The sequence below is a fragment of the Myotis brandtii genome, unplaced genomic scaffold (assembly GCF_000412655.1).
Source record: "Myotis brandtii unplaced genomic scaffold, ASM41265v1 scaffold155, whole genome shotgun sequence".
Classification (NCBI taxonomy): Eukaryota; Metazoa; Chordata; class Mammalia; order Chiroptera; family Vespertilionidae; genus Myotis; species Myotis brandtii.
In genome coordinates, this window is record NW_005355621.1 from 3065639 (window position 1) to 3079349 (window position 13711).

Below are 13711 nucleotides of genomic sequence, written 5' to 3' on the forward strand. Positions count from 1 at the left end.
GGGCTACGCGTCCGGCCCGGGGCAGCGGGGCCACAGGTTTTGGGTGGGAGGACGTTTCCTACGACCAAGTCTCCCCTCCCCACCCAGCGCCCCGCGGTTTGTGTGCGCGAGAGAAGGTGCAGCGTTTGCCTTTACGGCCGCCTTGAGCATCTAGGATGTGCGGGCGGGTCAGACCCGTTCAGCGGTCACAGCACCGAGGGCGGAAAGCTCGCGCAGAGGCTCGAGGTGTCGGGACGCGGGGAGGGGAGAGCGAAGTCTGTCTCCGCGGAGGCGGGACGCGCCGCCTGGGCCCGGGATACCCTGGAACGCGGGCGCGAGGGAGGGAGTCTGGACCACGACCCCAGGGAGGAGGGGAGCTGAGCCTGCAGAGGCCACTCAGGACGGCCAGGCTTGGCGATGACATTCCCAGGGGCTGAGGAACGGCGAGCCACCAAAGGTTCTTTCTGTTTTTGTTCCGTGTAAGCAGGTGAGAGTTATACGGAGAGTCCTGTTTGATTACCGACAGGTGAGCATCGTCCGTTGCCAAGCACTGTCCTCATGGCCTTGGCTGTCCTAACTCATTTGATCCTCCCAGCAATCCAGGGAGCGGGTACTGTTACCTCCTTCTCGTGGTGGGGGAGTGAGGCACAGAGAAGGAATTGTCCCGGGGCTCCGAGCAGAACAGGGTGGGGAGCAGGGTTCAGGCGCGGGGTTCTGATTGCAGAGCCCCTACCCTTCACCACAGAACCGCCTCTGATCATGGTTAGATGTAACCCTTAGAAGTCAGGCTCGACTGCTTTGTGACCTAGTTCTACACAGAATCACACTCAAAGAGACACAAGTCAAGCCGGAGGGGGGAAAAAAATGGGAAGCAATTAAAACCCCTACCTCACTTTCTCAAAAAGTAGGAGTACACGCAACATCTATAAAATTTCCTAACATTCCTTCTTCCTCCTTTTTGGTCATTTTCAATTTCTCTCCTATGCCGAGCTCAGCCCACTTCCCCAGCTCCCTCTCCACCTTCTCATCCATCTAAACTTTCTTCTGAGGGGTGATTCTCTACCTTTTAAAAAAGGAATTCTCACTGTTCTTTTCAGCTCCTGCTTCTCAAATTCTCCTTTTCACTATTACCCCAATTTCAAATAGGGTCAGAGAAAATTTGGGAAGGGAGGCGAAAGATGGCTGGAAACGAAAAGGGATATGAATATTTATGTAGGGAGGTTTTCTTTGTCACATATCATGGGGCCCTTCAATGTTTCTGTTATAAAGTTATTATGTATCTAAAACAAAACTGGAGAAGAGATAGAGAATATGTTTTTCATAAAACTTAAGATATTTGATTAAGAACTGTACTTTAGCCCAGCTGGTGTGGCTCAGTGGTTGAGTGTCAACCTATGAACCAGGAGGTCACGGTTGGATTCCCAGTCAGGGCACATGCCTGGGGTGCGGGCTTGATCCCCTGTGGGCGACGTGCAGGAGGCAGCTGATCAATGATTCTCTCTCATCATTGATGCTTATTTTTTTTAAAAGAACTGTACTTTATTCTGAAAGTTCATTGTTAAAATGTCCAACTTTTTTGAATGATTATGTAAGTATAGATGGTAAGTTTTTTTTAATGTTCTTTAAGAAAAAGATTAAGAGTAAAATTTAAAAGTTGCAAACTGCCTCAGCCAGTTTGGTTCAGTGGAAGGGTCCCGGGGTTTGATTCCTGTCCAGGGCACATACCTCAGTTGCAGGCTCCTCCCTGGCCCTGCAGGAGGCAAACAATCGAAGTGTTTCTGTCACATTGATATTTTTCTCTGTCTTTCCGTCTCCCTTCCACTCTCTCTAAAATCAATGGAAAATATCCTCAGGTGAGGATTAAAAAAAAAGTTGCAAACCCAATGTTAAACGAAACTGGTGTATGATATTTGCAAGTTATAAATGGTTGGTCAGATAAGGAGCTGCAGGACAGTGGAGGAAGTGTGTATCCGTTTCCTAGGACTTCCGTAACAAAGCACCACCAACCAGGCGGCTTGAAACAACAGGAATGGGCTGTCTCACAGTCTTGGAGGCTAGAAATCCAAAATCAAGGTGTCAGCAGGGCCCTCATCCCTCTGAAACCCATAGGGGAGAATGCTTCCTTGACTCTAGCTTCTGGTGGGAGCCATCAAACATAGGCATTCTTGGGCCTGTGGCTGCATCACCCCAATATCTGCCTCCATCGTCACAGGGTATTGTCCGTGTCTGTCTTTGTCTCTTGTCTTCTTATACATTCACCAGTCATATTGGATTAAGGCCCATCCTAGTGACCTCATCTTAGCTTGATTACATCTACAAAGACCCTGTATCCAAAAAAGGGCACATTCACAGATATTGGGTGTTAAGGGTTTAACATATCCTTTGAGGGCACACAATTCAGTCCATGACTAAGTGCTTAATCCAACGGGAAAAATACTTTTACCAGATCAGCTTTGACTCATCTCTGTTTAAATGACGAGTCTAGACTAGGGCCCCTGTTCCCAAGAAAGCTACCTTCAATCTTAGAAAATACAGGATTAGAAGTTAGCACCTAGGAGGAGAGTGTAGAAAGGGAAGAGAAGAAGCCAACATTTAGGAGGTACAGACCGACGGAGGCACTCATGAAGAAAATAGAGAATGAGGAGCCAGAGAGGTCAAAAGGGAACTGGATGAGGGTGATGTCAAAGAAGCCACCCATGAAGGGGATTTCTCAGAGGCGGAAGTGGTTATCAAAGCCAAAGGCATAGAGAGGTCAGAGAGGAAGAAGACAAAAAAAAGTGTCTATTTGATTTGAAAATTAGGTTATTAGTGGCCTAGATTAAAATGCTCAGCAGAGTGGGAGGAAGGAAGGCAGAGAAGATCGAAGAACGAATAGCAAGTGAAAAAGTGCAAATAGCATGTGTAGTCCACTTTTTACAGAGACTCGCCCACGAAAGGAAAGAACGAACAGTGGTTGGAGGGGAGAAATGGGTGCAGGGAAAGCTGTTCTTAACATCTTGATTGTCAGTCTTTCTTTTTTCAACTAGATCCTTCTTTAGGGCCACAAGTCTCATTTTGGGCTGCAAAAACAAAATACTACAGACTCAGTGGCTTATAAATAACAGAAATTTATTTCTCAATGTTATGGAGGCTGGAAGTCCGAGATCAGGCTGCCAGCATGGTCAGGGTCTGCAGGTTGCAGAATGCTGACTTCTCCCTGTATTTTTACATGTTGGAAGGGGCCAGGCAAGTCTCTAGGGTCTCTGTTATAAGGGCACTAATCTCATCCATGAGGGCTCCATCCTCATGACCTAAGCACCAAAATACCAAAAGCCCCACCTAATGATAACATTGCTTTAGGGGTGAGGTTTTCAACAGATGAATTTGTGGAGGGACATAAACATTCAGAACACAGCAAGAGAAATGTCATTTGGAAATGCTTTCTGCCACAAGTAGCAGAATATTCAACACATAGTAACTAAATGGTAAGGCTCGTAATTATCTTACACAAGAAATCTGGGGTAGGTGGCTCCAGAGTTCGTTCAGCACTTCGATGGTGTCATGGTTCTGAGTGGTTGCTTTGGATTTCTCTCGATCTTTCCTTTGTGGTCATAAGAAGGCTTTTGCAGCCCTGGGCATTGTGTCCTCACATAACATGCCCAAAGGCATGAAGCAGGAGGATAGCCAGGATGGGGAAATAGGACTTTCCTTTTGCAGGGACAAAAAGCATCTTGCCCACAAGCCACCCAGAACCCCCAGGCCTTTGGTATATTAAGATGACGTTAACTGCAGTGACAGAAATATCAAAAAATAAATAAATAATGGCTTTAAAAGTTGATGTTTCTTTCATGTAAATGAATATTGGAGGTGGCATTCTGAAACTGGCATGGCAGCTCTGTCTCACAAGTCCTCAGGAATTTGTAGATTTTATGGCTTAGAATTCCTCCTTCCAACTCATGGCCCAAGATGGCTGCTTCAGCTCTAGCCATTTCATCCACATTCCAGCCAGCAGGAAAGAGTAAGAGAAAGGAACATTCCCTTTTCCAGAACACATCCTGGGATTATACATATTTTTTCTATTTATCCCATAAGCCAATATTTAGTCACAGGCCAGTTGAAGAAGTTTGGGAAATATAGTGTTTTTCTTTTAGTCCTCACCTGAGGATATGTTTTTATTAATTTAATTTGTGTTGTTTTTTTTATATAGAGAAAGAGAAACATCCATGCAAGAGAGAAACATCAACCAGTTGCCTCCCGAATGCACCCCGATGGGGATCAAACCTGCAACCTGGGTATGTGCTCTGATCAGGAATCGAACCTTTCAGTGTATGCAGCAATGTTCCAACCAATTGAGCCACACCAGCCAGGAAATGTAGTTTTTATTTAGAACTAGAGGCTCAGTGCACAAAATTAGTGCACAGGCTGGGTCCCTAGGCCTGGCCAGCAATCAGGGCCAATAGGGGCCTTCCAGTGCCGGCCGGGGCCTTCCTTCGTTCCGTGCCACCCCGGGGTGGTCAGCACACATCTTAGTGAGCGATCAAACTCCTGGTCTCCCCGTCAAACTCCTGAGGGGACACTTTGCATATTAGCCTTTTATATATATATAGATGGCCATGTACCCAGGTAATATTCAAGTTTCTTGATGGAGCAAAATCCTGGAGGATCAAGAAAAGATAGACTAAGGAGTACACATAGATTTACATGTATATTAAGGTTGAATATATATTTCTGTATTATAGATTATAAATTATATAGATAGTTATATGCTTTAAAAATAGAATAGAAGCCCTAGCTGATTTGGCTCAGTGGATAGGGCGTCAGCCTGCAGGCTTAAGGGTCCCGGGTTCGATTCCAGGCAAGGACACATGTCCCGGTTGCAGGCTCAATCCCCAGTAGGGGGTGTGCAGAAAGCAGCCAATCAGTGATTCTCATCATTGATGTTTCTATCTCTTTCTCCCTCTCCCTTCCTCTCTGAAATCAATACAAATATATTTTTTAAAAAATAGAATAGAAAACAGAAAGCTCTTTTGGACAATACTGTTCTAGCCGTTTTAGATTACATTAGAGAAGGTACCTTCATCTCTCATCACTTTCTCTCCTTTACACCTGCTCCCCCATATCAAATACCCATCATTTATCTGGACTGATAATATAGCATAAAGGTTAAGATCATGGGGTTTAGAATCTAATAGGTGCAGCCTTTCATTAGCTTTTTGGTCTGGGTCAAATTATTTATTGTCGTTGAGCCTCAGATTCTTTATATAATGGGGATGATACTAGCATCTATTGCTTAGGGTTATTTAAAGATCAAATGAGAGAATAGATGTAAAACACAGGCAGCCTTTGCTTTGCATGGTGGTGCTGTCCTATAAAAATGACCATGCAAGCTTAAACACTGCAAAGTGGTCTTACTTCTCAATGAGAAAAATCACAATTGTTCGGTGACCTTTAAAATTTGTCAGAATGTTTAAATCTCTCCCTGTTGGCTTTAAATATCTAGGGAAATGAAAAGTTAGCTAACCTAATATTTATTTGTCATTCTGTAATTTAAAACATTAGAAACATGGAGAACAAAATTTTAATTTTTGTGTAAAACTTACCCAGAGCACCTTCTTATTACTGTACAGCGCGAGCAGCTTTTCTGTGCCTTGGCAAGTTGGCAAATTGGCGTACTCCTTTCTCAATTTGGATCAGCTTCCCATATTTTATCCTTCACACTTTTTTTTTAATATATTTTATTGATATTTTACAGAGAGGAAGGGAGAGAGATAGAGAGTTAGAAACATCGATGAGAGAGAAACATCGATCAGCTGCCTCCTGCACATCCCCCTCCGGGATGTGCCTGCAACTCAGGTACATGCCCTTGACCGGAATCGAACCTGGGACCTTTCAGTCCTCAGGCCAACGCTTTATCCACTGAGCCAAACCGGTTTCGGCTATCCTTCACACTTTCAATGTCACAAAACACCTGGGAGAGTTCCTTCGGTGTGAATTTTTCACTCACTCACTTTCTCTGCAACGTCTGCCTCCTTTTCATCACCACCACTTTCCTCGCTTACGTTCATAAATTCACTTTTACTCACTTTTCCTGGCTGCATATCTAGAGTTGAATAGTTATAGCTCACGGCCATTTACCTTGGATTTGGACTTTACTCCCAGCGGGATCACTTTTTGTTTCTTTACTACACTTTTATCTTTGTTGGTCAGTTCTCTCTGTTGCCCATATTTTTGAACATCACATGGGTTTATCGCTGGGTGTGAAGGAAGCATTACAACTACACGCTTTGCTGTCTGTACATAAACTGAACAACGGATTCCAGTGACCAGTCACCAACAGCCACTGTGTCAAAGAAGTGACATGAGTGGCCGCTGATTCTGATGTAGATCTGTGATTTGCACAGTTACTTTGAAAAGCCAGCCACAAAGTTTGCACTTATGGGATTACAGTTATTCTATGGTGACAGATTTGAACTGCGTTGCTTGGGGGAGAGGGATGATGTTATTAAATTAAACCGTGGTAACTGAAATTGGCGCTGTTGCCATGCAAACAAGCACAGTGCCGCACTTAAGCAATGCCTGGCAGGCAGGTAGCATTTGGGAAGTAGTAAATGGTTTTACTCCAGCAGCAGCAGCATTTTCATTACATCATTACCGTTTCTGCTCCTTCTAAGCCACTGAGGTATCTGCCTCCAAGGGAGGGACTCATACTGGGAGGCAGCAGACAGTGCTGTGTTTTCAGCCAAGAGTATAAATTGCATGTCCAAGGGATACCTTAATTTCAACTGAGGACTCGGGCCAAGGGTTTTTTGGCAGAGCTCTGAGGAGAGGTTTCGGGGAGTGCCAGCAGGTCGACTGGACTCCAGCAGCAGAGAGTCTGGGCAGGCACTCACTGCTCCCAAGATGAAGGGAGCAGATGGTGTCTGAGAGGCCTGTTCACAGATCGCACGGCTCTGGCCATGGGTCTTGGCTGGAGCTGTGGCCAAGGCATGGAGAGGGCAGCAGGCAAGAGCAAGGCAGGATTCTAGGCCAGGGAGAGCCTACACCAGTTACAAGAAAGGAAATTGGCACAAGAGCCAAGGAAGAAAAAAACGGTCATCTTGTGTGGGAGAGAACCCAGGTGCAAAGAGTAGGGTGCAAGAGCAATTGTGCAGATCGGGGTAACAGGGGACCTAAGCTCCAGACAAGGAGAGGACCCATCGTTGAGCTCCACCAGGCAAAAGAGGGAACTGGGGCTCTTATAGTTGTGCTTCCTGCCCCATGTGGGTGATCTTGGAGCCCAGCCCTGGGAGACAGAGGCAATGAGTAGAGGCTTGTCAGCCCAACCCAGTCATTGAGTGAGTCACTGCTACTACAGAATACTCTCTCCTTTCCTTCCAGTCACCTTTATCAGCTTTAATAAATTTTTATCGAAGGTTTATCTATACTCAGCAAGGCAGGCCCATTGGGTAAGAAGAAATGATGACCATTTGACTTTCAACAGAAAAGAAACATGGAATACTAATGAACCAGATATACAATATATTGACAAATTTAAAATGCACGTGAAATGCATCAAGGTCACATCTAATGAGCCAGATATACAATATATTGACACCACAAATTTAAAATGCACGTGAAATGCATCAAGGTCACACAGGACTGCATTCAGGCATAGGACTGAAACCTGACCAAAGTGACTTAGCACAGAGGGCTTCTTTTCCTCATTTAGCAAGATGTGTCCTAAGTAGTTAGTTCAGAGCTGCCGGGTGGCTCCCGATGCCACCAGGGACTCGGGCTCCTCCGTTGTCCTTGCTCTGCCCTATAAACACGTGCAAGGCTGCTGGCCACCCTGTGCAAGGATATTTTCTGTTTGCTTATACAGATCAACCCTCCACTCTTCAACCTGTTCAGTGCCCTGAGAGGCTGACAGAAGTGGATTACATCACTTGAGCTCCCTTGCCCTCTGACTTCCATTTGGGTTTGGCTGATGGGAGGTACCACCAAGAGGAGATTGGAGGAATTAGCCCCCTAGTCCCTTCTCTGTGGGTCAGCACAGGCTGCCACTATTGGGCTGCCCTGTTAATGCAACTTTTTCCTCGTAGTCCTGCTAACTACTCCCTTCCCTCATCCTTCAGGGCCAGGGGCGGTGATGGCTCCCTGCATTTTCTAACCCCAGGCTACCGAACCATCTCTTAACCACATTTCCCTAACACCCCTGACTACACACTTCAAATAGCCTTTTTTTTTTTTTCAAAATCTCCACCACTAGCCTATTGGATTGAGCCATCTGTGTCCTGCCAGGCCCCTCGCTGACTCGACACTGCAGGCTCCATGCACAGCCACTGTGACCATATGCAGCAGCCCAGCGTGGACCTTGATCCTCAGAGCTGCAAGATGCTCCTCCACCTCCAGGCATCAAAGTTGGATTTCAGACAGGAAGAAAGGGCAAAAGGTACCACACGCTCTCTGCCAGGAAAATGTAGCTTTCTAGGAAGTCAGACAGCCGCTCTGCTCACAGACACTCTAGCTTAGGATGTCTGAGAAGACGACTATTGTTAATCCTTAGCAGGCACCTTCTGCCCCAAAAGATAGTGTTTCTATTTGAAGGGAGGAAGCAGAGAAGGTTATTAAGTAGGCTACCAGCAGTGTTTGCAACATCGTATAACTGACTCACTTGGATTTTTGTTGTTGTTGTTATTGTTCCAAATATGTTACTGTTACACTTCATTTCCCTTGTTCATACCTTGGGTTTCTCCAGACAACAACAGTAATAACCTCCATGTTTTGAGTCCTTGATGAGAGTTTTACATGCATGATGCCTTTTAACCCTACCAGGGTCCTATGAGGGGCCTATGAGGCTTCCCTACTTTATACTGTAGATGAGAAACTGAAGTGAGATTTTTAGTAACACATACATATAAGGCTTGAGCTAGCACCTAGGTCTGTCTGTCTCCGGAGCCCATGCTGGTAGCCACTGCACTTATACCCCGTGTCTCTCTCTGTCCTCATTTCTTCCCCAGGGAAGAATATGTACATACAGTGTAGAAATCTAGGTCATGGATAATGCACCTCTTGCATCCTCAGGACATTGCCCAGCAGAAATAAAGGAGAAAGAATCTGAAGTTGGAGACGGCAGGGGGTCAGCAAGAAAGTGTACGAGGATCAATGACCAGAGAGATTTGGGTCCACATAGAAGTTAATTTGAATAGTAAGCAGGGTCTACAAAAACCACATAATTATTATTCCAATTCCGAGTCCTCCTCTTGAGTGCTTTGGTTGTCCTCCTCTCTGAACTCACTTATTCAGGAGCTCTTACACTGGGTCAGGCATCCTGACAGGTGGATGAGAGATACACAGGAGAAAACACTATCTTCGGAGGAAACAGGAATGTCAGGAGGTCGCTTAGAGTGTTGGAGAGACCGGCCTGCTGCTCCTGACAGCACACAATTCTGGAAGAGCGGTGGCAAGCCCTGGGCAAGGAAATGTTGATGCTATTTTTGCTCATGTGGGTGCAGTGCGGACTGGAACAAGAGTACTTAGTGCACAGTACCCTGTGCTGCAACTGAACCTTCTGACTTCCCACAAGACCAGTGTATAAAAATGCTTTTGCCCCAACTAGAGATAAATATCTTACAACCATGTCTGTTAGCTAAAGCATTGACTAGAGTTGTGGTTTAAAACAGAGTACAAGTACACCATCCTGGCCTGTGTGGCTTGATTGGTGGGAGCATAGTCCTGTACACCAAAAAGTCCTGGGTTCTATTCCCACTGAGGGCACATGCCCAGGTTGCAGGTTTGATACCTGGTCAGGGTACATATGGGAGGCAATGGCAACCGATCAATGTTTCTCTCTCACATTGATGTTGGTCTCTCTCTCTCTCCCTTTCTCTTCCTCTCTCTCTAAAATCAATAAAAATAGGATTTTTTAAAAAGAGTACACCTTGCTGGCAGTCAAGAAAGAAGAGGACTAAAAGAATGTCAAGCCAGGTCCAAAGAAAAATGACATGCTTGCTGGATTGTAGGAGGGCTTTGGGATGAGAATACAAAAGGGAACACCACCAGGACAGACAATAATTCTATACAAGCAGTGACCTGATGCTGCAGAGAGACCTGTTGGGGTCCAACCCCAGCAGGTCCAGGGGTCCCCAAAGGTGTGGACGGAGTCGGCGAAGAAGGAATGACACGGAGACAGCGTTCAGGTGATCATCATAGCCAGGTTCTGTAGCCAGGTTCTCTAGCCATGTTCTCTCACTAGGTTCTCCAGCCAGGTTCTGTCTTTTATTGTCTTGTTACATCTGTATTTATACCAGTTGATTTTATTCCTGTCAATTTCTATTCCAAAGGTTAGGGCATTTCTTATCTCCATTCCAGGGAGTAAAGATTATGTAGCTTAAGGGTGATTGTTCGTAGTTAAAGTGATTAACTACCCGCCTGGCATTTAGTTAAGGGGTTTTATTCCCTCCCTAACTTCAGGGAAAAATCCCTACCTGAGGAAACAACCTTTCTCGGAGAGGTGACCTTGGTTAAAACACATAGTGCCAAGAAGGGGAGCAAACATATTAAGAACAGTATGCCATATACGCCAGGTCCCTTGAAACATATGCTGTGCAGATGTTTCTTCCCTGCAGCAACTGTGTCAAGCAGCAAGGATGGACTGGCTTCCGGCAGAGACCAAGTGAAGAATGCAATCACTATGGATGCAATTGAACTCTAGGGTTGCTGTCAGAAACCCCAGTATCTGAAATATGCCTCCAGTAAGAAACAGTTGAGAAATGCTGAACAGGAATTCCAGTCCTGGCTTCATCACTAATTTGCTTTGGGAACTTGGAGTTTAACTTGTTCAAAGCCTCAGTTTGCTCAGCTGCAAATTGGGGCAAAACACAGCTGTTCAACTTACTTGACAGGAATGTTGTGAGAATAAAGTAGAAGATATGAAAACACTTTGCCCTTTAAAAGTTCTGTACAAATTCAGGATATCCCCCCTCTTCAAGTTCAAGTCTGAAAAAACAACAACCCACGAAATCGTTTTTCTTACAATTACTGTTCATTCAGTATAGTAGACACTAGCCACATTAGCTATTAATTCTTCTTAAAATGTGACTAGTGCGACTGAGGAACTGAATTTTAAATTTTATTTAGTTTTAATTCATTGAAATTGAAAAAAAAAGATACTGGATTCAGTCATTGGAAAACTTTTTTTTTTTTAAATGATTGGAACAACTTGGGTCTGTGAATTTACTTTTATTATTTATTTATTTCACCACCATTTATCCCCTCTATGGTTTTTAAACTATGCATTTTATGAAATCAATTGTTTCTGATGAGATTTAGTGTTTAGACTGAGGAGTGCTGCAAGTGTAAAGTATACACCAGATTTAAATACCTAGTACCCCCAAAACATAAAATGTGTGGTTTATAATGTTTTCTATGGATTACAAGTTGGAATACTATTTTGTACATATTGGGTTAAATGAAATGTATCGTTAAAATTAATTTTCCCTCTTTGTGCGTTTCCTAAAGTGACTACTAGAAAATTTAAAATTACAGTGTGACTTGCATCTAACTTCTCTCCAGCAACACCACTGCAGAAGGAGGTATGAGGGGTGGGTACTCCTTTCCTTACAGGAACTAGGGGGAGAGGCCATTGCAGAAAGAGTCCTAAGGCCCACGATCCCAGGCAAACTGCTGGCACCATTTCCTGGGTTTCAGAGAATCAGAGACAGAAACTCAGAACAGCACAGCACGGGGTGGGGTTGATTCCTTTCCATGTTCAGGCACAAAACACACCCTCTTGGTACGTCTGTCGCTTATTGTTGCCCTGGTAGAATGAGACCACAATTGTTATCTGGGCTTTAATTTGGGACAACAGCATTTTTGTATTACTTTTATTAGTATTTTTTTATGCTGAATTTACTTCCAGGCCATAATTTTTTGTTTCTTCTGGGATAGCTTTTACTTCTGTGCAACCTCCTCTCCCGGTTTAGGAGCAATCTGCTGTTTTTCCGTGAGGGGTCAATGTGGCAGTGAGAGCTCGTGTGTGGGTTAATCCGCCCGTGAGCTCGGTACGTTCTGCGCTGCATCTTGGGACCTTTGTTCACCTGAATGTGCGCAATGACCAGAGAGTCTACATCTAAGCCCTTTAGGTCAGCTTTACTCCCTGCATTTTTTAAGCAAGTGCAGCAAAAATTCAGCGTCCAGCCCCACTGTTTGACCTGGGCACACCTACCAACTCCACCATTGGCACGACGGAATGGCACACATTGCTCTGTAAAGGGACATCCTTCAGATACTTGGCGGCTTTTCGAATAGTCATACCCTTGATGGCCTGGGCAGTTTCACGAGTGTTCTGAAAGTGAACACTAAGATTTGAGCCTCTTGATTGGCATGATTTTGTGGGGTTTTCTGGGTCAGAGTGAATAGAACCATTTTCAGAGGTCACCTCTGGCCGCTTTGGGAAGGAGGGGGGACAACAGCATTTTAATCACTAGATTTCAGGAGAAGCTAGTGCCTACAGAGATATTCTTAAAATCACTATGAACTTTATTTTCCTCTTCTGCTGGACCCAACATGTGGTAGAAATTCACCTTCCGGGCATTTGCTTTTCCTTGGTCTCTCCTCTTTCCCTCCAGAGCAGTCCTGTTTTTGAAATGCACGCAGGCTCCCGGACTGGGATTCCAGGGGAAGGCAGGCCCATCCCAGCTGGCCTGCCAGCACATCTGGAAGTGGTTTCAGGGGCCGCCAGCGCACCGCCTGGATCCCCAGCTGCTTCGCCCAGGGGTGGAGAAACCGGAGCTGCTGCAGAGTCAACGCAAGCAAAGGGAGGTGCGAGCCGGGGAGGAATACTGTCTTGGAAACATAACATTGGCCTTGGACTCTCCGGCCCCTGGGGTTTTCCAATGGGATCTCAGAAGCAGCGGCGGCAGTGAAGGGCAGCAGCCCGGGGCCAGTCGCTATTTGAACTCTCAGCCCTGCAGCTCTTCTGGACCCAGGAGCCCAAAGCCCTGCCCTCGCCAGTCACCAGGTAAACAGAAATTTACAAGCCGGGTGGCAGCCTTTCCGTCTCACCCTGCCCCAGTCCTTTATTTTGCTGTAGATGCAAGAAAGTAAATCAGAGGGAGACTGGCCCACACAAACTTTGCCTTCAGGAGCCCCAGCCAATGTTTGCAGCATTCCAACGGAACTTTTTTTTTTTTTTTGTATTTTGGGTGTTGTTGTTTTGGTGGGTTTTTGTTTTTGTTTTGTTTGTTTGCCATTGTAGCAAATCCAGGACACTCAATGAGCAAGTTGCTCACAACCTGGACTGCTTTGCCTGACCCGGGTTTATCCCCACCCACCCAAAATGCTGCGGTTTACTACTTGCATCGTATTTTAAACATGGAAATCAGCAGTTAGCCAGGACACAGATAAATGCTAGTCTAGCATTCAGTGCAGATACGGTTCTGAGCCACAAAAGATGTCATTGATCTGGACTCATGTTTTCGGAATCTGTCCCAGGAAGCTCTTCTGAGGTCCCCAGCTCCCTGCCCCCACCAAAGGACTGGCAGTTGTGGAAATCTAAATGAAGCTCATTGTAAATACAGAGTCATGAACGGGACAAGAGCTTAGTCAGTGTTCAAGTGGAGAATGCTTTTGAACTTTCAAAAAATGTTTTCTTATATCCACTTTATGAGCAAGTGTAACATATTGGATAAACCTGATACATAACATAAGAAGGGATACTTAATACAAAGGGAAATGAGAGAGAGAGAGAGAGAGAGAGAGAGAGAGAGAGAGA

General features: G+C 45.2%; 1 protein-coding gene across 1 annotated transcript in view; it reads left to right on the forward strand.

Moving 5' to 3' along the window:
• The first annotated feature begins 12232 nt into the window (after positions 1-12232).
• GLT8D2 (glycosyltransferase 8 domain containing 2) overlaps positions 12233-13711 on the forward strand; it is a 31207-nt gene continuing 29728 nt past the window's right edge. The window contains exon 1 of the mRNA XM_005861693.2: positions 12233-12958. The gene's annotated coding sequence lies outside the window, so the exon portion shown is untranslated. The remainder of the gene's footprint in view (positions 12959-13711) is intronic.